Below are 14,113 nucleotides of genomic sequence, written 5' to 3'. Positions count from 1 at the left end.
TAACATTATGAGAAAACTTGGCAACCTTGCGATACGAAATGCGATGAAACAAACTACAATCAAGTGAATTTAGTGCAAATTTTTATCTCGTATGTTTTAAGACTTTTATTGCTTATCGGGTAACTTTAAAAGTCTTCAATCGTTGATTCAACAAGTGGAAAGTGAACATTACTCACTATGAAGTCATCCAACATTCAATAGTGGTTTAATTTGATGATATAGTGATCATGTTTTGGAATGAATCGATTAGTAAGTATTCAGGAACATGATGAACTGTAAAACTTGAGATGGAAGTATGTCCTAAATGATGAAGTGAGTTTATTTTAAATGGAATAATACGATCTCTGAAGGTTTTAAAACAATTTTTTCAATGGAAAAGTGTGACACAAACTTGAATAAACGTTTTAAAATATTTCACAGTTCGGTTCAGGTACGTTGAAAGTAATGAGATGGATGAATGAGATGGAAATAGAAGCTCAGAAGAAAAAGGGAGCCGTTACCCTATAACAATATCGGTAGCTAACACATGGATCAATAAGTCCCGAGACTAACAATGGAAACAACATTTTTTTTGCAAAATTTTTTTTTATTCATCAACATAATCACCTTTTAGGGTGATACAATGGTTCCAACGTTCTTCCAATTTTTCAATACCATGTTTATAAAAAAAATTATCCTTCGCTTCAAAATAAGCTTCAGTTTCAGCGATGACCTCCTCATTTGAGCCAAATCTTTTTCCCTGGAGCATTTTTTTAAGATCAGTAAAGAGCCAGTAGTCACTGGGGGCTAAATCTGGCGAGTACGGGGGTGGGGAAGCAGATTAAAGCCCAATTCGTTCAATTTCGCCATTGTTTTCAACGACTTGTGGCAGGGTGTTTTTGTTCCATCGAAAGCAATCGCGGCACCCACTTGGAAAAAAACTTTTTCATGCTCAATTTTTCATGAAGGATAGTAAATACACTTCCATATGATATCTGTGTCATCTCAGCAATCTCACGGAGCTTCACTTTACGATCTTTCATTATAATTTTTGTCACTTCACTCACATTTTCCGGTGTAACGGCTTCCACAGGTCTACCCGAGCGTTCCGCGTCATTTGTGTCGGTACCACCACGTTTAAACTTGGCGAACCACCGACAAATCGTTACTTTTGATGGACAAGAGTCCGGATAACATTTTTCAATCCATTGTTTCGCTTGCACGGTGTTTTTACCCATTAAAAAACAATGTTTTATCAAAACACGAAACTCGGTTTTTTCCATTTTTTTTAACAAACTACAAAACGACTTTACTCCAACCTCGATAACTCAGCTGTTTCTGGTCGGATCGACTTAAAATTTTGACCCGTTTCAAGCAAAGGTTAGTACTCTAGAAAGACGTGGTTACTGGTTCACTACGAGCGCGATCTCTGCTTTAGTCTCGGGACTTATTGATCCATGTGTTAAATCATAGTCCAACAATCCATTTAATTATCGACCATTTATTTATCGCGGATGGAAAGACCAATTCGACTCTAAACTGACTTTGAAAAGAGGCGAATATTTTTGTATGCACTTTTTCATATCATACAGAGCTAGAAGCAGTATGGTTAATTTTTTTTAACTTTTTCTTTTTAACGACTAAGTGGTTAGGTGAATATCGCAAAAAAGAAAAAAGAAATAAGAAACAGTGAGAGTTTTTCTTTTTAGTTATCGTATAGATAAGAAATCATACCACATAGTCGTTTTCATCATACGAGTGCTATCGAGAGCAAGGCGCTGTTTTGAATCTCATTTTATTGTAATCTCTAGATAAATTGAAGCAGGACGATGAACTTCCGATTTTTTGCAGAAATATATATTTAGTTTCATACGAGGTCGTCAATGAAATCCTATATCTTGGAACCCTAGTGACAAGCGATAACGGTGATAGCACTTTCTGTGGATAAAGGAAATGATATTTTTAGTGACAATTTTCATCATCCACCCAACTAATTTGATGGGCTTTAGTTTATTTTAGTTTCAAATTTTCATCGCTGCCAACGCGAAACAAACCGTGAGGGAAGGATAGGTGCAGGAAATTGCTAAAATACGAAAATTTGCGAAAAACAATCGTTCAAATCCGAAACAACATTTTCCTTAGCACATTCTAGAACTTTGCTTCTAAAAAATTTGAGTTAAAAATCATGGTTTTCAGTGAAAGTGCTCAGCAAAAACTGTCAGCCTGATTAATGCATCAATGCATAGATTTTTAGAAATAATCTGAAAGTCGTAAACTTCTCAGATATCATTTTATGTCTATGTTCAAAGCTCGAAATGTTGGGATTGTGTAGTTTTTAAAATTTTTAATATGCTTAGTCGGTTCTTGCTATAGAAATGGCCCGGTATAAATTATTACAAATAAGTACAAAGCAACACCTCAAAAAACCTCTTCATTGAATACTTTGTTTTCATTCGCTATAATTTATGCCAGAAAATTCAAGGCAGTACAAAAAATGCGCTAGTAAATCACTCGAAGTAAAGGGTTTATTTTGCTTGTAATGTATGTTCCAACATGAATGCACAACAATCAGACAGTGCTCGCGTTCGTAGAAATTTGGCACCCAACTAGCCAACCGACAGCGCACGGAAGAAAGAAACAACATTAAATACCTAATCATTTTTCACACTCAGTACTGGTCGTTCTGCAGAAAATTGCTCGCCATAAATTTCAAGCCCATCTTTTCCGGGAGGAACCAAGAACCTTCTTTTTTTTTATTTTGTTCATTCAACGGCGGATCTAAAAGTCATATTCCCAACCTCTGGTTTGCTATACTGGGTACAACTTCCGCGGTGGGGGATACGATATATTTTATATTTAACATTTCCATCCTTTCCTCCTTCCCTTAACGAAAGTCCCGCACACCCAGTCTATCGGTGGGATGCGAGCCACGGAAAGCTCATATGACCCAAATTCTGTAGACAGCTCTTCAACATTTCTGTTCAGTATTCGTTTCTTGTTATGAGTCGGGTAATACCAGCTGGACACCAGCACACTACCGGTCGTATATGAAATTATTTTTTCCTATCAAATGCTAGTTGTTTTGCCAAAATAAAATAACATGCAGGAAAAATAAAACACAAAACAACTTCGCACTAACACTGAATCTAAACCCACAATATAAATCAACCTAAGAGTCCTCAAGAGAAGCCCTAAACAATTCCCGTAAATCCGAAAACATCTGCGTAAATCACCTATTTTGGCAAATATTGTCAATTTCGTTATTGCCTCAACTTTGCGCAATCCAATTCGACAAACTTTCCCATTTTCCACCCAACGACAGAGTGCAATTGGACCATCCGGGCCAGTACCGGTAGAAACCGCACTTTTTGAGCATTCACATTTACGAACTCAAATCACCATCCCAACTCTGTCAACCGGGGGTGCGACGGGAACGCATTTGCAAAATTGAAACGATTTATAACTGACGAACGGACGCAGAAGAGTCCTTCCATGGCATTCGGTGCGGTGGTGGTCCTCGGTACCCGAACGAGCAGGGAACGTTTTCCTTAACTTTCTACTTTCTGGCAAATGCTGGCTCTCCTTGCGAGTTGTGGCTGTTCTGTGACCCACGTACACTTCCATTAGAAAGTGAGCGAAAGAAACGTAAAATACGCTTCGTTGGGAGGTAATGGGCCGAGATTTCGGCGGTCTGCGGTCGCTGTTGGCTTTTGCTGTCGATGCTAGTTCCACCGCAAATGCCGCTATGCTTTTTTGCCGATGGTCCCGGGAGAAAGATTTCAATAATAAGAAACATGAATTTCGCTTAGCGTAAACAAATTGCGGTAAAATGAAGAAATATGCTCGATTTTCGGTTTGTTCCTGCGGATTGTCTCCCGCCTTCTCCCCCTGCCGAACATAGCCGAGATTCTCGTTTCGAAAGAGATCGAGGAATGAAAATTTTATCGTGAAAGTTTATACTGTGATTTTCGACTTGTGTACCCACCGTAGCGCTTCGGGATGAGCAGTTGGTTTGAGAGCACAGGGTATCTGGAAGAAAAGGATTAAAAATTGAAATTGTAGCAAATTGAATGGAATGGATGAAATTCTAACATTTATCATTTATTTATGATGGTCATTGAATATGAAAAATGCAAATGGAAATGAATTTTATTTTCGGCAAAACTATTCATTACTCATACACACAGTTGGCTGATTCTACTTTCTAGGCAACTTTGGTATGGACTTATCCTCATGGTTATTCGTCTATTAGATGGGAACAAATCAATCCGGCTTTCGGGTACGAGCTCAATTGAGGAAAAAATAAATTATAATCAACCAGTAATTGATTGAGTTGATTTCATAATACTTTGTAAAAAACATCGATTTGAGATACCCATTCGTCATACACGCTTCAAAAACGCTAATATTAAATGAAATCTGGCGCAAATTCGTAAGCAACATATTGAAAAATTTTCGAAAAACAATTTTAGAGAAGCCTTAAAATAGGTTTTAATAGCTTAAATTTTGGACACCATAATAATAGCCGCAAAACAAAATCGGTAGTTTATTTCAGAAAATAGAGTTATATGTGATCGGGTTTCGTGTACAAATACCTGAAACCCGACCATCTCTAATGTCGATTAAAATATCAATCCTTCTTTCTGTAAAATTTTCCAACTTTCTGTGGTACACCCGTCATTAGGTTCCGTTCTCAGGAATTTTTTGTTATCTAGAGACCAGTACTTCCATTATTGGCGATGTTCTGGACAGTTTGGTTGCTGTTGGCACGAATTTGATCTTTAGTTCCAGGTTCGCATAGTGGCAAGGGAAGGGTTGAAGAATCGTGGTTTCTGATAAATGGTGGCAAATACTTTCGTAGACATTCTCTCGTACACATCCTTATTGATAGTGCTGGTAGAAACGAAACTTTTAGATTTTCAACCACAACTACACATGGCCTGCCAAATAAAATACTTTTTTTAGGAATTTGGATACCTTCATTGTCCGGAAATTTACTGCAACGGCATTCTTTCGCATTGCGATATAAAATGCCACATATGGAAGCAGTTTAAAGTCCTTGAGCATGTTTCGTAGTCCTCTGTGGCACAAGGAAATTAGTGTATGACTTGAATTTTGAATATCACTACGATTGGGCAAAGCAAAGTCTTGGCATTACATTCCTTTTGTGGAATTTGGCTTTTCTGTTTCAACAGACTTCGCAGCCGATTCTTAGTGTACAGAATCAGAGAAATCTTTAACTTAATCTTCACTCTGAGAACCAAAATGGACCGAAGGAAGAAACAGAAGGTAACGTGAAATCCAACAAACCTCTTCAGCTATCAGGTGAGGAAGAATCGACAAAAAACGCGACGATTTTTTTGGAGACATGATACAGATTCCACGTATTTAGAAGGACCGCACGCGACGCTATCATGTTCATTTTACCCCAAGTTCTCTTTTTATACTGTATCGTATTCAATCTTACCTATATAACATAAAAGAAGTACTTGCAGAAGAGCGAACAGAGTGTTTTTTTTATGTAAAAAGTCTAACAAATCGATTGCATATAGTATTAATGACAACAGTAAACTCGCTGTACCGTTTTACCCCATTTCTTTTCTAGTTATAATATTCAGTTGATATAAGATCTACAATCCAAAAGCAGATCCAATACGATCTATCAATATTGATTCATATTGCGTACAAAACATTTGTAATCGAATTAAACACTATGGCAATGACAGTACTAGCCTGTTTAACCCGTTTTATCCTAACTCCTAAAAGTCGTATTTCTGGTTAAACTTTCTTTCGCATACCGAAAGTAGGCTGATTGCGGTTGATGAAAATCGATTGATATTACGAAGAAAGGCCTGAAAATAAGATAACAAATAGATTCGATGCCTGCACGTTGTACCGTTTTACCCCAAGTTATCTTTTAACCGAGACTCAAGATTCAGTTCCACGTTTGGAAAATGGTTCGAATGTGACTAAGAATAAAGCAAAATCGCTATGCTGTCTCTCTGACCGGCAGCAGATATATGGTAGCTATGGTTCTTATTTTCATTGAATATTAGAGAGTAAAAATTGAGGTAAAGTTGGATAAACGGGCTAGTACTGTCATTACCATTATGTGTATTTGAATCACTGAAATGTTTTACGTAATATGGACCAATATTAGTTAGTTCGTATTGGATCTTCTTCCAGATTGTAGATTAATATTTATCAGAAGCACAATAAAAAATGGGGTAAAACGGTATAACATGATTTGTGCGTTCAATGAATCTATTTGTTATTTTACTTTTAGGTTTATCTTCGTAAAATCAATCGATTTTCATCAACCGCAATAAACCTGCTTTTGGTATGCCAAATAAAGTTCTCCCAGATATACAACTTATGGCATAAATTGGGGTGAAGAGGGTTAAACGGGCTAGTACTGTCATTCTATTATGTGTACTTGGATCACTGAAGTTTCCTACTTAATATGGACCTATATTGATAGGTCATATTAGATCTGCTTCGGGATTGTAAATCTGAACTCAACATAAAATTATATTTCAGGGAAATTTGGGTTAAAACGATGTAGCACGAAGCATGCAATCATGGGAACTATCTGTTAATAATTTTTTGAGGTTATATGCGAAACATAGAGCTGCCTTGTTCAACCATAATTGGTCCAAACAACAATCAGTAGAACTGTTTTTTTCTGTAAATTCATACAAGAAAATGATTTGGGGTAAACCAAAAAACAGTTATTTGCGGTCACTTTTGTTAAAAACAATCCATTTATCGAACTTATGAACATGTCAGGAGTAGCTTCCGATTAGTCGAATTCATTTTTGCAGAGTTTCACAGTGAGTCTTCGAAGTAAAGTCAGAAAAAAGAGAAATTAGAGCAAACCGGGTATGATAGAGAATTTTGCGGATCTTCTAACTATAACCAATCGATTCTACGGTAATTTTTGCATAAGAAACACCAAGTTTGAAAATATTTTCTTAGGTTTTTATGAAATTATTGACTAGTCGCGTTTTTTTATGTTTTTACCCCACAGTGCAGTGCTTCAATAACAAAGTCGCAAAAAGCGAGAATTTGTCAGTAAGACAACCGAATCCAAAATGGCTTGAGTTTGCTAAAGAGTATGCCGATAAGTCAATAGAGTTCTGGAGAACGGTTCACTAAATTGATCAACCGAAATTTGAAAGGAGGAAAAGATGAGCTGAGTTTGCTAACTTTTTGCCTTTCTCATATAGAAAGGTTATGCAATCACTGTGAAAACCGACTTTTGAACCGAGGCCCGGAAGGCCGAGTGTCATATACCATTCGACTCAGTTCGTCGAGTACGCAAAATGTCTGTGTGTGTATGTGTGTGTGTGTGTATGTGTGTGTGTGTGTGTGTGTATGTGTGTGTGTGTGTATGTGCGTATGTGTGTATGTAACGTTTTTTTGCACTAACTTTTCTCGGAGATGGCTGAAGCGATTTTCACAAACTTAGATTCAAATGAAAGGTCTTGGGGTCCCATACAAAATTCCTGAATATTATTTCGATCCGACTTCCGGTTCGAGAGTTATGGGGTAAAATATGCAAAAAAAAAAGAAAATATGTGTTTTAACTTTTCTCATAGATGGCGCGACCGATTTTCACAAACTTAGGTTCAAATGAAAGGTCCTGTGGTCCCATGCGTTATTCCTGAATTTCATGCGGATCCGACTTCCGGATCCGGAAATATAGGGTAAAGTGTGTTAAAAATTGTACACCATCACTGAAAATCTTAATCATCACTGAAAACCTTAAAAAAATTTCTAAATCGACCTCAAATCTTCTCCAATTTGATGGTTTTTATCAGTAGACGGTCAAACAAACCGATTTCGGTTATTCTTTTAAGAATCGAAGAAATTTTTTTTTGTCTTAGTTATTAGAAAGGTTATGCAATCACTGTGAAAACCGACGTTTGAACCGAGGCCCGGAGGGCCGAGTGTCATATACCATTCGACTCAGTTCGTCGAGTACGCAAAATGTCTGTGTGTGTGTTTGTGTGTATGTGTATGTGCGTATTTGTGTATGTAACGTTTTTGCCCTAACTTTATGGGGTAAAATGTGCAAAAAAATGAAAATGAAACTTTTCTCATAGATGGCGCGACCGATTTTCACAAACTTAGATTTAAATGAAAGGTCCTGTGGTCCCATGCGTAATTCCTGAATTTCATCAGGATCCGACTTCCGGATCCGGAAATATAGGGTAAAGTGTGTTAAAAATTTTATACCATCACTGAAAAGAGCGAAAAACCGTAAAAAGTTTTCTAAATGGACCTCAAATCTTTTCCAATTGATAGTTTTTATCAGTAGACGGTCAAACAAATCTATTTCGATTATTCTTTTAAGAATCGAAGCAAAATAATTTTGAAGAATACCACAGTATTATATATGATATTTTGATTGATATGAGAAAGGCATCATTACACCACTAAGTGGATTAAAACAGGTTTTTAATATTAGTTATGTAAGTCTTTTGGTCAAATGGATGGATACTAGTAGAACTATAAAATAAAAACAGTTACATAGAATTCAGCTAGGTCACGAAAAATGAAGGGCCACTTCAGGAATTTTCACTCAATAGAATTACTGGAAGCCTCGGAGAACCATATTGTTATATACTAATCGACTCAAATCAATTAGATCGGAAAATGTTTGTATGTGTGTATGTACGCGAATTTTTCAAAGATTTGTATACCGTTCAATTTTCTTAGAGATGGCTGAACCGATTTCAACCAGCTTTAGCTCATTTGAAGGTTACTATTGAATTATGGATCAAGTTCGATGACCAAACGGCTGTCATTTCCGGTTTCGGAGATGTAATGGATTTAAGGGGCGGGTGGGGTCTAACACTTTAGAAAAATAATTAACTATTTTCTTTATATTTTCTTATAGTAAAACATATTATGTGAAATGTTCAAGCCTATCGGAACAAAACTCTGCAAGTTACGTGCCTTTATCTTTACTTATCTCATATTGCGAAGATGTAAGAGCTCGGCGCACAGGCCCAAGATTTCTGCTTCGATTGGCTTAAAAACTTAACGAAACATTCTTGAAATGTTTCATTATAACAATTTATAAAAGAAAAAAAAAGATTTTTTGAAAATGTTAGAGCCTACGGGCTCCCTGAAGTAATTAATTGCTTACATTGAATTTATAGACAAAAATCTTTATACGCGTTTTTCTCGAAAGCAGGTTTAGAAATTCCGTGTCCATCGTTATTCAAAAACTACTGCACCAATTTTTTTCAAATTTCGCAAACACTTTCTACATACAAAAAACCAGACTCCAACGTTTTCCTTTTCGTTGTTTGTTACTTTGAGGAGGTTTTGAAGCTACAAAATGGCGGATTTTTTCGTGAAAAATCGAAGTTTTCACTTTGAACAACCACCAAAAATTTAAAAAAAAATTAAAAATCAAACAGAAACGTTGGGGTCTAGAAAAACTTCTACTCTAACTATACTGCGTTCATTTGTTCACTTCTGATTGCTCTGCGCTGAGATACAGTGGACACCGCAAATCATGATTTTAGGAAGCGTCCTCGAAAATACCTCTTCACCGACTTATTTCTCAATATTTTTCACATGAAAAAATTGCACAATGTTGTTCGAATGATGCTTTTTATCATGCAAAACATTTGAATTTATTTTGTTGAACGATAATTCTGGAAAAAAATCGCAAAAATGATGATTTTTTCATCGTTAAAACCCTACCCCAGTCGCTCCCTTAATGGTATCGACGAACCGCATATTTTACATCGGCTTAATTTTCTCGAAGGTAACTCAACGAATTTCGATAAATTTAGGCTTATTTGGAAGCACCCAATATTGATCAGATTTGGAAGGGTTATGGAGTGCATTTCCGATTCGAGTGATTTAATAGAGAGTGATGTAATAGCTACTATTACGTTATTTGATAAACTCACAATACAAAAGTCCGATAATAGAATCAAAGGCGATAATAGAAAGGTATTATCATACCACTAGGTGGATTAAGAAGGGTTTTATCTCATTTATCTACTCGAAAATTTTAAATACACTTCACCTTGTTGTTCAGGCACCGGAAGTCGGATCCGAACTAAAAGTCAAAAGATGTGTTGTGAAAATTGATTCAGTCGTCTGTGATGAAATGAAGAGAGTCCCGTTTTTTGAGTTTTCGACCACTATTTCCGGTACTTCCGAAACCGGTATGGATGTTCGTTTGACCAGCAACTAGGATAATTAAATAATTGTAACAATTTTGAGAGAAATCTAAGCGTAGCTCGTAATAACGGGTTGCAATTTCATAAACAGTTCACCCTGTGGTATCAGAAGCCGGATTTTGGATAAAATTCTACAGCATTTTATGGGAACGTAATACTTTTCATTTGGAGCAAAGTTTGTGTAATTCGGTACAGCTGTGTCTGAGAAAGTGAAGTGATTTCCCGTTTGGAGTTTACAATCGCTTTTTCCGGTACTTTCGGAGCCGAAAACAAAAATGCGATGTGATCAAAATCAATGTATTTGATTGTCAACTAATCAGACCAGCCCAATTGAAGAGTTATACGGCTAGTTGAAAGGATTTAACTCGATTTTTTCTGTGTCATCTATAAAACACGCGCTTGAAAATTAGTTTTGCATACTAATCAGACTGTACCTCCGGAATCGGAAGTCATATCCGGATGAAATTTGATTGAATTCTATGGGACTAAAGGGCCTTTAATTTGAACTTATGTTTCTGAAAAATGGTTGAGAGGTCTGTGTGAAAATCGAGTTCACTTTTCTTTTGCACATTTTATCCCGTAGCTCCGGAACCGAAAGTCGGTTTCAGAATATAAGGTATTTCATTTGAATCTAAGTCCGTTAAGCCATCTCTAAGAAAATCGAGTGCATCTTTTTCTGTCTGGCTCATTTTACCCAGGTTACTCTAGAACCGGAAATTCGATCCGAATAAATTTTTATAACCATGGGACCAAAAGGCCCTTCTAATTGAATTCACTGGAACCTCAATTTACGCACAGAGCCGGGGGTGCGTAAATTAAACTTCACGTAAATTAAAAAAAAAAACATCGCGTTGTTTTAAATTTTTCGCGTAAAAAAGGGTTTTTCAAATTTCATTTGATTTTAGTGTAAATAACATGAATAATCCTACTACGTCCGATGCTTTAGGGCCTGAGGACCTTCTGAGTATATTCTGAGACTATGGAAATGCTTAAGAGATGTTCCAAGATCCAAGAACTACTTGGAGTACTGTCCTTAAGGACTACACTATGTCACAACAAGAACTACAAGAGCTAATGCCTTTTTTGTTTGTGGTTCGTACTTTTAGAGCTACACATTGCTTACTTGTCTATTTATAGCTGTTCCGGGTTGGTTTCCAGCAGGCCTTCCGAATGCTCATGCGTGCAAAAATGCGACAGCGAGAGCGCACCGAAAATGTGTGTGTCGCATATTTATCCTGTGAGCGTGAGCACCGACTCAAAGAGCAAACCAAAAGCAAGTAAGAGACGCGTAGCGGGCACATAGAAACGGGATGTGCTGCTTGAAATTTCAGAGCATCGCATTTTCTTCTGCGCGCGACTCGTGCGCTTTGGTCTCAAGAGACAGCGCACGAGATTTTTTATGAGCGCAGCTTGTGTGCTATGTGAGCCACAGTAAAAGCTGCTGTTATTATTATTTGTTCGTGCCTAGAGCGGTTCGTGCGACTTGTGTCCTATCCTAAAGGAAGAGATGAAGAGGATGAAAATAACGTACAAACCACTCAGTCGGTGTTGAACAGTCGTTCGCACCGCACGCGTATAGCTCTTGGCTCCTGGAATTTTTTTTTTCTGGCTACCTAGAGTTTCATTGATTCAAGGCTTCAGTCTTTTTCAAGGCTACCTGAATCACTAACTAAGTGACTAAGTGATACAAAGAGTGATATTAGAGTGACTAAGTGATACAAAGAGTGATATTAGAGTGACTAAGAAATTAATCAGCCTTTTTTAAGGCTAGCTAGGAGTCTAATCGAAGACTAATTTAGCCTAGTTAATTTAATTTAAAATTTCATTAATTTCAAAAATGCCTGCGTCCAACCGGAAAGGCAACAAGCCTAAGGCTAAAAATAATTCAATACGGAATAAATCACAATCCGTTATTCAACATTTTTCTAATAACATTCACGATCTTATAGAATCTGAATGTAAAAATAAAAGACAACGGACGGATTTCCCTACCGTTGATCCTATGCCGTCTAACAATATTTACGAGATTCTTCCTGAATCCGATTGTAGCGACATAGAAGAAAATTCTTCAAAAATTCCCAAAATGGACGCTTGTCGTTCTGGGAAGAAACATCAATCTATGCCACCAGTGACGGTGATGATTTCCGACTTCAAAGCATTCCGTACTGAGCTTTCTACTTTTCTCCCGGAAGTAAAAGTCTCATTTCAAATCGGACGAAGAGGAGAATGTCGAGTCTTGGTGGATGGATTGGAAGATTACGAACGTCTTATTCGATATTTGTCCGAAAAACTTCATAAATTTTATTCATATGATATAAAATCAGACAGACCCTTCAAGGCTGTCTTGAAAGGATTATCAAATGATCAAAGTATTGATGAAATTAAAAATGAACTAAAAGAATTGCTTGGTTTTGCCCCTTCCCAAGTAATACTTATGAAAAAAAGAGCGAATGGTACTTCTAAACCACGCTCTGGAATTTCCCATGAACTTTACCTAATACACTTCAATCGAAGTGATGTAAACAATTTGAAAACTTTAGAAAAAGTACGTTTCATTTCCCACATTAAAATTCATTGGGAACATTATAAACGGCATAATCGTATTGCAAACTTAACGCAATGTCGTCGTTGCCAAGGCTTCGGTCATGGAACCAAAAATTGTCATATGGATATACGGTGTTTGAATTGTGGTAAATCGCATTCGAAAGACGCTTGTCCAATGAATGAAACCACTGATAAATTTTCATGTTCAAATTGCAATGGAAATCATAAATCCAATTATTTGAAATGTCCTGTCAGGGAAAAAATTTTAAACGCTCGTTCGCTTAGACAACAAGTCAAATCAACGACCTTAAATTTACAGAACATACCTGAAAATTCTTCTAAGGCACCTGCCAATTCGTCTTCTAACGAAAACAATTTATTGACAGGTAGATCGACCTCGTCATCATCTTCTTCTAATTTCACTTATGCTGGTATATTAGGTAGAAATCTATCTCCTATTTCTTCTAATGTAAATAATCAAAACACAGGACCGCCTTGCAGTTCTTCTTCTAACGAAAACAATTTATTAATAGGTAGACCGGCCAAATCATCTTCTTCTAATGGCAGTCTACCTACAAATATTCCTTCAATGCCATTCGCTTCTTTAAATGAAGTCGATTTAGGCGATATAACTGAAAATAAAATGATCTACCTACAAGATCAACTTTTTCAAATGATCATCCAAATGAATTCGACTTCATCACTTTTTGAAGCATTTCAAATCGGATGGAAATTTGCAAATAATATTATAATGAATTTAAAATTTAACAGTGATGTTAAATAATTATTTGAATATTTTAAATTGGAATGCTCGATCTTTGAAATCGAGTGAAGATGAATTTTATAATTTTCTCAAAGTTCACAAAATTCATATTGCCATTGTGACAGAAACTTTTCTTAAACCAAATGTAAAATTGAAAAGTAATCCACATTATGTGGTTCATCGATTTGACAGGTTTACTGGAATTGGTGGTGGAGTTGCCATTTTTGTCCAACGGCAAATTAAACATCGAATTTTACCTTCTTTCAATACTAAAGTTATTGAAAGCTTGGGAATCGAAGTTGAAACCATTCATGGAATTTATTTCATCGCTGGAGCATATTTGCCATTCCAATGCACCGGCGAACAATTAAATTTCTTTAAAGGCGATTTGCAAAAACTTACAAGATATCGATCGAAATTTTTCGTAATAGGGGACTTAAATGCTAAGCATGTCCAGTGGAATTGTAGGCAAAATAACAGTAATGGTAAAATACTTCATAATCAACTCTCAGCTGGTTACTTTACAGTTCTTCATCCCAGTAATCCTACTTGTTTCTCTTCCGTGAAAAACCCGTCTACAATTGATCTGGTTCTAACAGATCAAAGTCACATTTGT

General features: G+C 36.5%; 1 protein-coding gene across 2 annotated transcripts in view; it reads right to left on the bottom strand.

Moving 5' to 3' along the window:
* The window catches only part of LOC131431109 (neural-cadherin-like), a 1,211,689-nt gene that overhangs the window by 933,350 nt on the left and 264,226 nt on the right, over positions 1–14,113 (bottom strand). For both annotated transcript variants that reach the window (XM_058596616.1, XM_058596615.1), the window contains exon 2: positions 3,965–4,008. The gene's annotated coding sequence lies outside the window, so the exon portion shown is untranslated. The remainder of the gene's footprint in view (positions 1–3,964; positions 4,009–14,113) is intronic.

This window comes from Malaya genurostris, chromosome 2, assembly GCF_030247185.1.
Source record: "Malaya genurostris strain Urasoe2022 chromosome 2, Malgen_1.1, whole genome shotgun sequence".
In the NCBI taxonomy this organism is placed as follows: Eukaryota; Metazoa; Arthropoda; class Insecta; order Diptera; family Culicidae; genus Malaya; species Malaya genurostris.
Note: the sequence above shows the minus strand (reverse complement) of the source record. Positions and strands in the feature narration are given on the sequence as shown.